The 14,923-nt window shown below is 49.0% G+C and overlaps 1 protein-coding gene across 8 annotated transcripts in view; it reads left to right on the plus strand.

Moving 5' to 3' along the window:
• The first annotated feature begins 2,686 nt into the window (after positions 1 to 2,686).
• Positions 2,687 to 14,923, plus strand: part of LOC137458800 (AF4/FMR2 family member 1-like) — a 51,596-nt gene continuing 39,359 nt past the window's right edge. For 7 of the 8 annotated variants that reach the window (XM_068170060.1, XM_068170068.1, XM_068170065.1 and 4 more), the window contains exon 1: positions 2,687 to 3,781. The gene's annotated coding sequence lies outside the window, so the exon portion shown is untranslated. Of the gene's footprint in view, positions 3,782 to 14,012; positions 14,854 to 14,923 lie in introns of those variants that run through there. The other variant, XM_068170061.1, reaches the window with a different exon arrangement.

Here is a 14,923-nt window from a genome sequence, read left to right on the forward strand (position 1 = left end):
TGTGTGAAGGGGCATTTCAGGTGTGGTAATAATGGAAGAGCTTGAATTGTGGAGATGTTTCCTCCCTCTTTCTCATTGAAGCTGAGCCCCCCCCCCTTTTTGCCCTGTTGTGGCTTTGGGAGTGGGAAGGATAAGGATGTATTAGGGAGGATTCCTTTGCTCTGAATCAGGGCAGGGTTTGTGATGTTTGCATATTAAGCAGGCCTCTTGGGGCCCTCTTCCTTCTAGAGTCTTGGCCCACAATTCAAGCCGATTTTTGTTCTTTAAACAGGAGCTGTTTTCAAATTAGTTGTTTTTGGCATGTTTTGGTTCAGTCAGGCAATGAGAGGGGTTAGCAGCTTGAGTGTGACAAATGGTCAAAATACTGCAAATACTGGTAAAATACTACACAGGAGAGATCAAGAGGCTGAAGGACAAAGCTGATGCTATAGTAAGTCTTGGCCTTGTGCTGAAAATGTTAACCAGCTCTTGCATTTGGACCCGCTCCATGCACACATGTGAAGTAGAGCCCTGAGGCTAATGGTGTTGCTGGTGAGCAAGATTTGGAAGTGGCCTTTGCAGATGGAAGTGACTTTCTCCACCCCATGCAGTTGAACAGTGTGTGTGAATAAACATACATTTTTTTTTTGCCAAGTCAGATAATGGACATTTGCTGCTTGCCACTTATCTGTGAATTGAAGTGAGGGAATACTGCAGTGGGAAAGCTCCATCTGCCATTCATGAGGCAGGCTTCCAAGACCAGACAGAGACATCCTAAAGGAAAAGACTGAACAAGAGCAAGAGCTATTCTTCTCCCTTGCACCAGATGCTAGGAGGAGAGGAAGTGGCCCACCTCCTCAGGTTGTCCCAGGAGCAGTTTAGGTTGGATATTAGAAGAAACTTCTCCACTGAAAGGGTTCTCCAACAGTGGCAGAGGTTCCCCAGGGAGGTGGTGGAATCCCCATTACCAGAGCTGTTTAAATAACACCAAGAGCTGGGACATGGTTTGGCACTTGCCTTGCTAGAGTTAGATAATGGTTGGACTTTTCCAGCCAGCACCATTCTTTGATTCCATACAACCATGAAGCGTTGTTTTAAGGCTTCCATTGTTTGGGCCCCTGTGGTTGCACTGGTAGCTGTGGCCACGCTCAATCTCAAGACTACTTCTATGCCTGCCAGGATGTACTTCTTGCCGTGGGATGGCTTCAGGGGGCCAACACGATCAATTGCCAGGTACTCCAAAGAGTCTTATCCAGTCTGATCTGTTGGGCTGGGGCTAGCTTTGGCTGGTTAGCCTTCAGCCTTATGGTGCATTGTGAACTGTTGCGGGGTGCTCCAAAGCCCGCTTCCCCCACCTCCATCTGCGGAGGAAGACAAAGGGATGAAATTGCCTTCCCCTCCCCGCTGGGGGCTTGGGGGGAAAGGCAAATAGGCACCCATTCTTGCCGCCGGGAGCTCAAGTCCCTCACTCGTGTGGAAAGCTGACGCTGGCATTTGGAATTGAGATTGGCTGGGTTCTTTGTGCCCGGTAGATATTGGCACTGGACACATTGTCTCGGAATATCTTAAACAGAGTGAGCAGAAAGCGGTCAGGGGGTCCTTGTGGGGCTCATTTTTGGAACCCGCTGTGCTCACTCTGGACTCGGTTTCCTGGGATTCGTGCTGCATCGCGGTGAAACTGGAGAGATCAGCACCCGGACCTGGCTTTGTGCCCGACCTGCCTGCCCTAGGGTCCTGCTCCCTGCCTGCTGCTGGAGTGACCCTGCCTGCCGTAAAACTGCGGCTGGTGGTGATAACACGCCGGCAGTGCGGCTTTGCTTGCACTGCTCAGACTGTGGTGTTCCGCGAGTTTGCCTGGTGGCAGTTGTGCCTAAGGACACTTTAACTTTGGCGGGTCCCTTTTCCTTTGGATTTGTGTCTTGTGACCCATTGATTGGATTATAAACTTGCAGTTCTGGAGCCTGCCACCTAGGACAGACCTAGGGATCATTTCTAAATTCCTACTCCGCCCTTGTGAATAAAATCCACCTCTCAGCTTTCCCTAGGGTCCTGGCTTGCCTCTGATTTCTAAGTGGGGTAAAGCAACTTTGTGGCTTAGCCTTTTCCATTTCCTGAATTCTCTGAATGGTACCAAAGTTGCCCATAAGCATCCTTGTAGAACCCAACAGAACCTGTAAATAAGAAAGATGTAACCAGTTGTGTACATGATTCTGGGGCAGGGCTTTCAGGAAATAAAAATAACTATATTTTTATAATTCCTGCCTCATTAATGTACTCCCAATCAAAACATGGACAAGCTGAAATAACAGTTTCACATGCTGACATGGAACCCAGCCATCCAGTGACCTGCACTCCTAGTAGAGATCAGCTTTGCCTGAGTGGCCTCTTTGGATGTGGAGCTGCTCAGCCGACCTCTCCCAGTCTTTCCCCTCATTACTCACCACATGGATTTGTGCCAAGGAGTCAGCTTGCAGTTTCCAATTTGCATCAGGGCTTTCTTTCTTGGAATGTCATTTGACTCATCCCACTTGGGTGGGTCTTGATCAGCCTGTTTCTGAGAGTCTTTGCCAGTCTTCAGCCCTCCACACCTTGGTGTGGTTGATCTCCCACTGACTCACCTCCCACTGACAAATCCACTCAGAGACCCCTTTAAATGTGGCATCTGAATCTGTGGAGATGGCTTCAGCACCATTCTTTACAGCCAACAGAAGTGCAGGCAGTTCTCCCACTTGTGCGCTACCTGCACCCTCTTTGGTTACAGTCTTGCCTGTGGCAATCTCCAGAGCTGTGGCCTTGTAGTGCCACTGTTTTGCCACCCTTTGGGAGGATGCATCTGTGAACCACACACTCCCTCTGTGTGTCGGGGTCTGCGGTCACCTCTGGAGCTGCGTCAGTTGGAGATGGCTTGCATGGCTGACCCAATCAGGTTGTGTCTGGATTTACGGGCTGCTGGAGTTTGGACACTTTAGTAGGGCCCTCTCTTAGAGGCAGGGGCGGTGCAATTCCCTCCAAACAGGCATACCATTTCCTCACAGTGGCTTTCTGGGCCACCCCCTCCAGTGGAGGACTTCCCTTGAGCAACGGGAAAGGGCCTTGCACTACAATTGCCTGAGCAGGATGCACTTTCTCTGCCTCTTTCACAGCTCTGGAAAGGGGGAGGAGACCCTTTTGCCATTGAGAATACCTTCTCGCTATCCTTAAAAGAGGTAGAAGAAAACAATAGAGCTCTGTTGGGGCCTCTGGGGTTTTGGAGGCATTGCCACACAAGGTGAATGATGTCAGTGCCTGTAGAGTGATTTCTCCATTGTACAGGATCGTGTGTGTGTGTGTTTTGAGTGTGCAATAAAAGAGGCATAGGTGAACAGTTTTACTTTTGTGATAGGATCTCTATGGCAACTGCAATTGGTTGCTGAAATTTCAGTCAGTCTTTCTCTCACAAAGAGTTGTATTTGCTGTACCTGTTTGCAGTTCTTGTCTCTGCTGGTGGCTCACAGGTTCGATGGTATTACACTGAGAGCAGCATAAGGCGATTGGCTGTGGGAGGCAGTAGGGCAAAAAGGAAAGAAGGCAGCTGACCAGCGAGGGGAAGGGGCGGTGTTTTGCTTAGCATAGGGAAGAAAGTGCTTGTTTGCTACAGTGTCCTATTGATTTGAGTTTTCTATTTTTCAGGTGCAGCTGAAACCAAACCTTTCGAGTCATGATGTAATTGATACCCAGCCAACAAACAACTGTCTGTCTACACTTGAATGTGCATCTGCTGCTCTTTCTATCATGGAGAAAAATAAGAGTATACAAGAGTTAGGTAAACACTTGAGCTATTCATTTTGTGCTCTCCCATAATGGAGCTGTATTGGCACTTTTTTTCCCAGAGTTGTCTGAAGGTAAACCTAGGCAAGGCTTAGGGTTAACAATCTTGCCTTGATTTGGTTTCAAATTGCAGTTAGGGTCAGATCATGTCCTGTAGGAGATTTGGTTTGGTTGTACCTTGGTAGCTCATTTGTGTGTGGAATAATAGCTGGGTTACTGAAAACAAGGGCTACCTTCCCAACCCATTCCTCAGTCCCTTGCTTCTCCTTGTTTGTTGCTTTTATTTTTCTTTATTCCTTTCCTTTAGTTGTCTAATGCTTTCCTCAGGCACTTCTGCTTGTCCAAGTTTTCACTGTGCAGCCTTCAGATTCATTTGTCTCGGGGCTGGAGACTTTTTCTCCTGTACTTCCTCCTCAGTCTCCTTCTCTTCTTCCTTTTTCCTCTCTTTCTCTTTTCTGTTTGCTTTTACCCTCTTGTACTTCTTAAACATTTTTAACTCAGCAGTGCTGGTGTCTTCCAGTTCTTCTTTACCTTCTGCCTCATTCTTCTTTCCTACCATATTCTCTCATCCAGTACTACTGCTTTGCACACTGCTTGCCATACCTCTACATTCTACATTCATTTCTACATGCACTTGCCATTTCTTATGACAAAACTGCAAAACATGGACTGTGTACCAGGCCTGTTGTGCTGGGTTACACTATCCTGGGGCTGGGCTGCGAGAGCCCTGCCTCCCCTAGGAGGCAACAAGAGAAACTTGATCCAGGTGGACGTGGCTTCTCCCTCCTGGGAGGAGGGGTCCGCAGGGTCTAAATTGCTCTGTTCTGCTCCCCCTTCCCATCCAGCAAGACTATAAAGGGGAGGCTGTGGCAGCCATCTTTGCTCTTTGCCCCTGCTTTGCCTGTTGGAAGGGACACTGCTGCTGCTGGCCTCCTGGTTCTGTCACGTGGTCAGGCCTGAACTTCTCCCTGCTGCATCCATGCTTCTCTAAAGGACTGAAATCCACATACATCGGGGGAGATACAAGGCCATCTACATTTGGTTTGGCATATTCTCCTATTCATCCTTATTCCTTAACCTGTTAAATCCCCCTTGCTATTGCTCTATATAGATATTGTTTAAAAATTTACTTCTCCTACTTCCAAACTGACTCCAGATTATTTGTTGGTAGATTCAACTCCAGTTAAGGCTTAAACCACCACATCTGTGTCCTAGATTCAGTTGATTAGCAATTGATTGGTGCTGAAGGCAGATGTGGCTCAGATGGTAGTGCATAAGACCCTTAATGAGAAGGGCGTGAGTTCAAGCCTGCAGTGGGCAGTAGTGTCCTCCCTACTCTAGTCATGAGGTCTGTGGTGACAGGTTGGACTTGCTGATCTTTGAGGTCTCTTCCAACCTTAGTGATACTGATACTGAATAATGTGGCAAGCAGCATTTGGACTGACTTATTTGTGCTGGCTCTGGAAGGCTTGGGGCTGTTGTCTTTCTTGTCCTTTTTCCTACTTTTCTTACAGGTAAAACCGGAATCCACAGGATCAGGAGAGTTTGTTATCCTTTAATAGATGTTTGGAGGCAGCGTGTACAGACACACACCCCACCCCACCCCCCCTTAAAATGTGTATTTACCTCAGCTGAGAACCCAGCTGCTGTGGAACCAGTCAACCATTTTTGCCAATCTCTTCATGTTCTGGTGGTGTGGAATAGTATTGCTGCAGGGGAAGCTGTGGGGAATTTGTAAAATACCTTTTGGTACAACTTTTTAAGAAAGAAAAGCATGTCCAATGTGTGAGAAAGCTAAGAAAGAGGTCAAGATTAGCTTTAGGGAAGTCTGTCTCACTGTCTCTTAGATAGGATACTAAAGTGTTTAAGTACCTTGAACTTGATGGTTAACTTTTTCAGTTCAGATCTGAATTTAAACTCACTGGGCTGACAAATGTCGTTGAGAAGAGCTGGTACTGGACTCAAAAAGAGTTTTATGGTGAATTTAGCTATCAGTCAGGTGGAATCAATTTTGGTTTTAGCATGTATTGGCCTGGGAATATTTCCTGCAGTCCAATAACAATTATAGTGTTTCATAGGTCAGTGTTTTTAAATGGTCTTGTGAAATCAAAGCACAGCAAGGTGATCTTTGAGTCTGAAAAACCTAGAAACATGGCCCAGTGTCAGACAGACAACTGAATGTATTCCTACATGGGGAGTAGAAGGTTGTTTTCTGCAGAAACTGCAAGTCGGAGATGATCTGAAGCCATCCTACCAGCTATCTTGAAGATAAAAGTAAGCCTGTCCCACTGACCTGCTGTGCTCCTGCAGCCAGGGAATGCAGCCCACTGGGTTATGTCTTCTTGCCAGCCAGCTCACAGCTCTTGTGTGTCACTGAAGGAATTTGGGCCCTGAGAGTTCTGGACTTGAAGTTTATCCCAGGTCAAAGAACACCAATTGGACTTTATGCTTGACCTGAGAAGCTGTGATAGCACTAGTGTGTGATGGAGGAGATTCTTAATCTTTTGTTGCTGACATTACTAATATCCATTTAAGAAGTCTTGATAAAGGCCCACAAGTAGTTTTGTGCCACAGAGCCAGGTTTGCAGATTGGTTAGGGGTCCCAAATGTAGTAGAGAGACCGAATGCTCACCCGTGGATTCACTGCATTCTAGTGTCCAACCTGGGGTGCTCATATCCCTCTCCATCAAGTAATGAATATTTTAGGGCTTGACTTGTGCCTACTGAAAGAGATCCCCAGGTGAAAAATTGCACCTGCAGTTGGCATAGCATAGAGTAGCCACCTTGGTGTCTGCCTCTGTGAGACTAGGGAGTCCCTTCAAGATCAAATCAATTGTGTTTAGAAGCAGACAAAATGTGTGGAGTCAGAAATTGGAATCCTGTGTGAAGAAACTTTTCTAGAAACTTGTGTCTCTTTAGGAGAGTGCAGCTATCCTAGTTTTTGGCTTTCATGTTCAAAGAAGTTGCTCATTTATTGTACAAGTTCAACCTCTGAACCATGAGAAGTGCTTCAATTGAAGTGGGTTTAATGGATTGTCTTTTTCCTCTGGCGTGCTCGGACAACTTTGGCACAAGGAACCTTTGGTGAGGAAATGCCAAATGCCAAACCCTTGGAGTGTGCTCCTGAACTCAGGAGACATTCCTTTGCTGTGTGGCAGCAAAACAGCCCCAGCCAAAGGAGATGTTGGGAAGCTTTGATGGGGAAAGATTTCCATCAGCTAAGGAGAACCAGTGCATGAAAGTTCCTTAAAGGAAAGAGGAAAGAAGCACACAGGCAAAAAAGCTGCTTTATCATCTCTGGTGCAGAACACGAGCGTTGACTGTTAAAGAACCGTTTGCGCTTGCCTCCCCAAGTTTCTATTTTCATAGAATCGTAGAATCAATAAGGTTGGAAAAGACCTCAAAGATCATCAAGTCCAACCTGCCACCCAACACCTCATGACTACTAAAGCATGGCCCCAAGTGCCATGTCCAGTCCCTTCTTGAACACCTCTAGGGACGGTGACTCCACCACCGCCCCTCGGCAGCCCATTCCAATGGCCAACAACTCTCTCTGTGAAGACCCTTCTCCTCACCTCGAGCCTAAACTTCCCCTGGCACAGCTTAAGACTGTGTCCTCTTGTTCTGGTGCTGCTTGTCTGGGAGAAGAGACCAACCCCCTCCTGGCAACAACCACCTTTCTGGTAGTTGTTGACAGCAATAAGGTCTCCCCTGCATCTCCTCTTCTCCAGGCTAAACAATCCCAGCTCCCTCAGCCTCTCCACGTAGGGCTTGTGCTCGAGGCCTCTCCCCAGCCTCGTTGCCTTTCTCTGGACACATTCGAGAGTCTCAATGTCCTTCTTAAATTGAGGGGCCCAGAACTGGACACAGGACTCAAGGTGTGGCCTAACCAGTGCTAAGTACAGGGGCAGAATGACTTCCCTGCTCCTGCTGGCCACACTATTCTTGATACAGGCCAGGATGCCGTTGTCCTTCTTGGCCACCTGGGCACATTGCTGGCTCGTGTTCAGTCAGCTGTCAATCAGTACCCCCAGGTCCCTCTCTGTTTGGCAGCTCTGCAGGCACTCTGACCCCAGCCTGCAGAGCTGCATGGGGTTGTTGTGGCCAAAGTACGGCACCCCCACTTGGACTTGTTGAATGCCGTCATGTTGGACTCCACCCATCTGGCCAGCCAGTCAAGGTCTCTCTGGAGAGGCCTCCTACCCTCTAACTGATCAACGTCTGCTCCTCTGCTCCAAACTTGGTGTCATCTGCAAATTTACTGATAGTTTCATAGTTTCATAGTTTCATAGTTTCATAGTTTCATTCAGGGTTGGAAGGGACCACAAGGATCATCCAGTTCCAACCCCCCTGCCATGGGCAGGGACACCCCACACTAGATCAGGCTGGACAGAGCCTCATCCAGCCTGCTCTTAAACACCCCCAGGGACGGGGCCTCGACCACCTCCCTGGACAACCCATTCCAGGGTTTCACCACTCTCATGGTGAAGAACCTCCTCCTCACATCCAGCCTGAATCTCCCCACCTCCAGCTTCATTCCATTCCCCCTAGTCCTATCACTACCTGATATCCTGAGAAGTCCTTCCCCTGCCTTCCTGTAGGCCCCCTTCAGATACTGGAAGGCGACAATTAGGTCACCTCGGAGCCTTCTCTTCTGCAGACTGTACAGCCCCAACTCCTTCAGTCTGTCCTCATAGGAGAGGTGCTCCAGCCCTCTGATCATCCTCGTGGCCCTTCTCTGGACACGTTCCAGCACCTCCACATCCCTCTTGTAACAGGGGCTCCAGAGCTGGACACAGTACTCCAGGTGGGGTCTCACCAGGGCTGAGTAGAGGGGGAGGATCACCTCCCTCGACCTGCTAGCCACACTTCTCCTGATGCAGCCCAGGATCTGATTGGCTTTGCGGGCTGCAAGTGCACACTGAGAGCTCATGTTGAGCTTTTTGTCCACCAGCACCCCCAAGTCTCTCTCCTCAGGGCTATCCTCCAGCCAGTCACTGCCCAGCCTGTATTTGTGCCTGGGATTGCCTTGACCCAGATGCAGGACCCTGCACTTGCTCTTATTGAACTTCATGAGGTTGGCCTGTGCCCACCTCTCCAGCCTGTCAAGGTCCCTCTGGATGGCCTCCCTTCCCTCCAGCGTGTCTGCTGCACCACACAGCTTGGTGTCATCAGCAAACTTGCTGAGGGTGCACTCAATGCCACTGTCCATGTCCCCCACAAAGATGTTGAATAAGATAGGTCCCAGGACTGATCCCTGAGGGACTCCACTTGTCACTGGCCTCCACTGGGACATGGAGCCATTGACAGCCACTCTCTGGGTGCGGCCATCAAGCCAGTTCCTTATCCATCTAGTGGTCCACCAATCAAACCCATGTGTCACCAGTTTGGAGACCAGGATGTGGTGCGGGACAGTGTCGAAGGCTTTGCTCAGGTCCAGGTAAATGACATCAGTTGCTCGCCCCTCATCTATTAATTTTGTCACCTGCTCATAGAAGGCCACCAGGTTGGTCAGGCAGGATTTGCCCTTGGCAAAGCCATGCTGACTGTTCCCAATCACCTCTTCACTATTCTTTTGAGCGAGTAGTGACTCCAGGAGGATCTGTTCCATGATCTTTCCAGGCACAGAGGTGAGACTGACTGGCCTGTAGTTCCCTGGTTCCTCCTTCTTGCCCTTTTTGAAGATGGGGGCAATGTTTCCCCTTTTCCAGTCTGTGGGGACTTCACCAGACTGCCAGGACTTTTGAAATATAATAGAGAGGGGTTTAGCAACCTCATCTGCCAGTTCTCTCAGCACCCGTGGGTGTAACCCGTCGGGTCCCATGGACTTGAACACTTTCAGGTTCTTCAGATGATCACGAACCTGATCTGCACTTACAATGGGCAGTTCTTCCTCCCCGTCCCTGGCTTTGACTTCCATAACATCAGGAGTGTGGCTAGAGGCCCTTGCAGTGAAGACTGAGGTAAAGAAGTTATTAAGTACCTCAGCCTTTTCCTCATCACAGGTGACCATGTCACCATTTTCTTTTCTGAGGGGGTCCACACCTTCCCTAGTCTTCTTCTTCCCATTAATATACCTGTAAAAGTTCTTAGTATTCCCTTTAATCTCCCTGGCTAGATTCAACTCAAACTCTGCTTTGGCTTTCCTGACCAGGACTCTTGCTGCTCGGGCAGCTTCCTTGTATTCCCCCTGTTCTACCTGTCCTTCCCTCCACTTCCTGTAGAGTTTCCTTTTAAGTAATAGTGTGTCCAGTAGCTCCTTGCCCATCCAGGCAGGCCTCCTAGCATTCTTACCTGCTTTTCTCTTTGTTGGTACACAGAGCTCCTGGACACAGAGGAGGTGGTCCTTGAATACTGACCAGCTGTCCTGGGTCCCTCTTCCCTCCAGGGCTTTGTCCCATGACACTTTGGCTAGCAGATCCCTGAAGCGATCAAAATCTGCATGCCTAAAGTCTAGGGTCATGAGCTTGGAATACTTCCTCCTGATTGCCCTGAGGATGTTAAATTCAACTGCTTCATGGTCACTGCAGCCAAGGCCGTCTATGAGCCTCACATTGCTTACCAGCCCTTCCCTGTTGGTGAGAACAAGGTCCAGCATAGCACCATTTCTTGTTGGTTCCTCCACCATTTGGAGGAGGAAGTTGTCTTCTATGCAGTCCAGGAACATCCTGGATTGCTGGTGCCTTGCTGTGTTGTCCCTCCAGCAGATGTCCGGGTGGTTGAAATCACCCATGAGGACCAGGGCTTGTGACCTGGAAGCTGCTTCTATTTGCCTATGGAGGGCCTCATCTGCTTGGATCTGCTGGTCAGGTGGCCTGTAGGAGACCCCCACAGTAATATCTTCTTCCCCTGTCCTGCCTTTAATTTTGACCCATACACTCTCAACTAGCTTATCATCCCTCCCCAGTTGGAGCTCCACTGATTCCAACTGGCTATTGACATAGAGGGCAACACCTCCTCCTCTCCTTCCCTGCCTATCCTTCCTAAAGAGTTTATACCCATCTATGCCTACATCCCAGTCATGGGATTCATCCCACCAAGTTTCAGTAACAGCCACTATGTCGTGGCATCCCAGCAGCACAGTGGCCCTTAACTCATCCTGTTTGTTGCCCAAGCTGCGCGCATTCGCATAGAAGCACTTCAGCTGGGCTGGCCCTGTCCTCCTCTTGTGCCAAATCCCCTCGGTTTCCACAGAATGTCCTGGTGGATCATTCGTGGCTTGCCTCAGGGTAGCAAGTTGAGAGCCCTTACCAGCTCTCCTTCTCTCTCCTGCTGGTGAGCTGCCCCTCTGTTTGTCACCAGCCAGCAGGAGACTATTAACCCCTTCCCCCTTCAAATCTAGTTTAAAGCCCTATCAATGAGCCCTGCCAATTCCTGCCCCAGGATTCTTATTCCACTCTGGGACAAGTGTGATGACCGACTGATGATCGCCTCCTCCAGATCATCAAAGAAGACATTAAACAGGATGGGGCCCAGCACTGATCTCTGGGGGACACCACTAGTGACTGGCTGCCAGCTGGATGTGGCACCATTCACCACCACTCTCTGGGCTCAGCCCTCTAGCCAGTTCCTCACCCAATGCAGAGTGCTGCTGTCCAAGCCACGGGCTGACAGCTTGGCCAGGAGTTTGCTGTGGGGGACGGTGTCAAAGGCCTTGCTGAAATCCAGATAGACTACATCCACAGCCTTCCCCTCATCCACCAGGCGCCTCACCTGATCATAGAAGGAGATCAGGTTGGCCAGGCAGGACCTGTCCTTCCTAAATCCATGCTGGCTGGGCCTGATCCCTTGGCCATCCTGCAAGTGCTGTGTGATTGCACTCAAGACGACCTGTTCCATAATCTTGCCTGGCACTGAGGTCAGGCTGACAGGCCTGTAATTCCCTGGCTCATCCAGCCGGCCCTTCTTGTGGATGGGCATCACGTTGGGCAGCTTCCAGTCATCTGGGAGCTCTCCAGTGTGCCAGGACTGTTGAAAAATGATGGAGAGCAGCTTGGCCAGCTCATCGGCCAGCTCTCTCAGCACCCTAGGATGGATAGATCCCATCCAGTCCTGTGGACTTGTGGGGATCCAAGTGGCTCAGCAGGTCTCTTAACTACTTCCTCCTGGGTCACAGGTGAACTATACTGCTCCCTGCCTCCATCTCCCAGCTCAGGAGGCCAGTTGTCTGGAAGACAACCTGTCCTGCTAATAAAATTTGAGGCAAAGAAGCTGTTAAGCACCTCTGCCTTTTCCTCATCCTTTTTTAGCATGTTTCCATCTCTGTCCACCAAGGAGTGGAGGTTGTTCTTGCCCCTCCTCTTGCTATTACTATATTATAGAAGGATTTTGTGTTGTCCTTCACAGCAGAGGCTTGTCTAAGCTCTAAATGCGCTTTTGCCTCTCTAGTTTTTATCCTACATGACCTAGCAACATCCTTAAACATTCTGTGGGTTACTTCTGCCCCTGAACTCCTGTTCCACACTTGTATTTGTGACGTTTGCAGGCTGCACCTCTCTCCAAGGCCCAGTGGTGTGGGAGTGTGCAGGAGCACTACCCCCATCAGGAGCACAGCTCTCAGTTAGGGCAGGGCTTCCTCTGCTCTCAGCATCTCGTGAACAGCTGCTTTCCAAGGACTGAAAACCTGATTTGATTCACTCCCAGACTTTTTGCCTTTTGCAAACAGCCAGTGTGAGCATTCTAATTTGCACACTTAGTTGTGAAATGAGTCTGTGAGACGTGGCAACTTGCATTTGCTGAGAGCATCAGCCAGTTTGCAAGTTCCTATTCATCCCAGCCTGATTCCTACCCAGAGCCAAACTTTCCTTTCCCCTGCCTCAACTCTTAGTGATTCTCTGAGTTCAGGTGGTTTCCGCTGGTTTGTGCCATTCCCCTCACACTCTTGCATCTTGGCTGCAGGACTGTCAGAGCAGACTGTGCTTTATCCTGTTCTTCCTTGTAAAGCACTAAGCTGTTTGAGTGGACTGTGCAAAGGGAGGGCAAGGAGTGACTGTAGCACATTTCTGTATTTGCAGTGCTTTCCCTGCCCTGTAACAGACGCCCTCAAGATCTGTTTTGTGCTATCTTGGCATAAAGTGCAGCTTGAGGCCTTCCTGTGAACACTTCATTTTGTAACAGCTCCTTGATTGCTGTCAAAAGGTCTCTCTTTCTGAGATGCTGCTGTTTGATTCCAAGCCAGCTGTAGCATGGGAGCCTGCATGGTCACCACCTTGTCATTTATGGTCTTGGGAGAGGCCTAGTTCCCACGATACTGTAGCCTGAGCCAGTGTGAGAGGGCTGCGTGTGTGTGTGAGGCTTTCCCTGAATGAATTCTCTCCTCTCTCCCACAAGGGTCTTGAAAAGTGTGTGAATGCATTTGTTAACAGTTTGCCTAATGATCTCCAGGCAGTGAGATATATGAAGGGGGACACTTTCTCTTGGGGCTGCTGGTCCTGGCGCTAGGGTGGTAGCTGGTGAGATGTTCAGCTCGCCTGCCGGACCAAGGTATCCTTGTATGGATTAGACCTAGTCGAAGTGCTGACACATAGGACACGCGGGCTCTTTTCCCAAGGAGTTACTTTCAGTGTCTCAGTGTAACACTCAACTTGTGCTACATTTCTCTCAGCTAGGTCCAGAGGCATGCATTCTTCCATGTACTGGGGTAGAGGAGACCTCCAATTCTGTCCAGGCCTTAACCTCTACTCCTTTCCTTTTTCAGCTCTACGCTGCCACTGTCAGTAACCTGCAAACAAAGCATCTCCAAGCATTCCTAAGCTGATTGTGACTTTACATAAATTATGTAAACCCAGTTTATTTCAATGGTACAATTTGAGCTTTGCTTTTCAGCAGTTACCAATGCCAGGAGGAGCAGATTGAGGACCTCTCTCTTAAACCTGCTGCCTTATTGACGCCATGCCTTCAATAGTGACTCTGAATTGTAGCTGTTCTTCATGAAAACAGAAGGAGAGGACACAGTCTCAAGCTGCATCGGGGAGGTTTAGGCTGGATTTTAGGAAGAAATCCTTCACAGAGTGGTTGGCCGTTGGAATGGGCTGCCCAGTGAGGGGGTGGAGTCACTGTCCCTAGAGCCAGGGTTTAGTTGATTAGATGGTGTTGGGTGATAGGTTGGACTTGATGATCTCAAAGGTCTTTTCCAGCCTAGTTAATTCTGTGATTGTGTGAAAAGGTGCCCACCCTGGAGGCTGTCATCCCAGTTTCTACAGTGATTGCTCATCAGTTCTACCTGTAGGGCAGATCTCAGAGCAGTTGCTGTGGTTTTAGAGTGCAGTTTCTAGGACTCCTTGATACAGTTTTGCAAGATGCACTGCATGCTGGGACCAGCACAGCTCTGTCAGAAGACAATGTTAGATCTCCTGTTAAGTCGTAGAGCACCCAGAGGGCTTCCTGACAGCAGCAAGCAACAGAAGATCCTTCGCTTGCACATGCTGGTCTCTGCACAAGAAGTCTCTGCTGTCTTTCATTTCCAATTACCTAGCAGGGAGGGTTGTGGGGCACAGTGCTCAATGAATTTAGATGTAATCCTCAGCAGCTCTGGCATGTTTGATGTTCTTCAGAGAACACATTGCTGATGGAGGGGAAAATGGAGAGCAGGGATGTGGAGTCCAAACAGTGCCAGAGGCAGTGAAAATGTTGCATGTTTTATTCTCAAAAGGGAACCACTGAAAATAGGTGAAGAAGCAGATGAGGGCTCTGGAAAATCTTTGAAGTGGTGAAGTGAAAAAGTGGGAGACACAACAGTGATGGAAACACTTCTTATATTATGCAGTCTGTACTTAAGCTGTGAAGTGGCAGATGCTTGAGGAGTAAGGCATGTGCTAGGCAATTCCTCTTAATGAAATATATTGGAAGAGCTATTCAAGGAGACATTTTAGGACTTCAATCAGAGGTCAGTGACAGAGCAGCTTAAGGTCCTGCAAGTAGGCAGCGTGAACATACACATCCTTTTCCCTATAATAATGAAAATTCTTCCGCTGCCACCACCACTGCCTGACCCACCTGCAGAGAGCTCGGTGTGGCTGGACCAGGGCTGGGATGAAGGAGTATTAAATGCAAGAGTATTAGATGCAGGTAAGAATCTCCCACTTGTGCCCTCTTAGGTCTGTAAATTAAGAAATTGCAAACGCTGGTCCAAAGGGAT

Source organism: Melanerpes formicivorus, unplaced genomic scaffold, assembly GCF_026170545.1.
Source record: "Melanerpes formicivorus ecotype bairdi unplaced genomic scaffold, bMelFor1.0.p_v2 SCAF_280, whole genome shotgun sequence".
Lineage (NCBI taxonomy): Eukaryota > Metazoa > Chordata > Aves > Piciformes > Picidae > Melanerpes > Melanerpes formicivorus.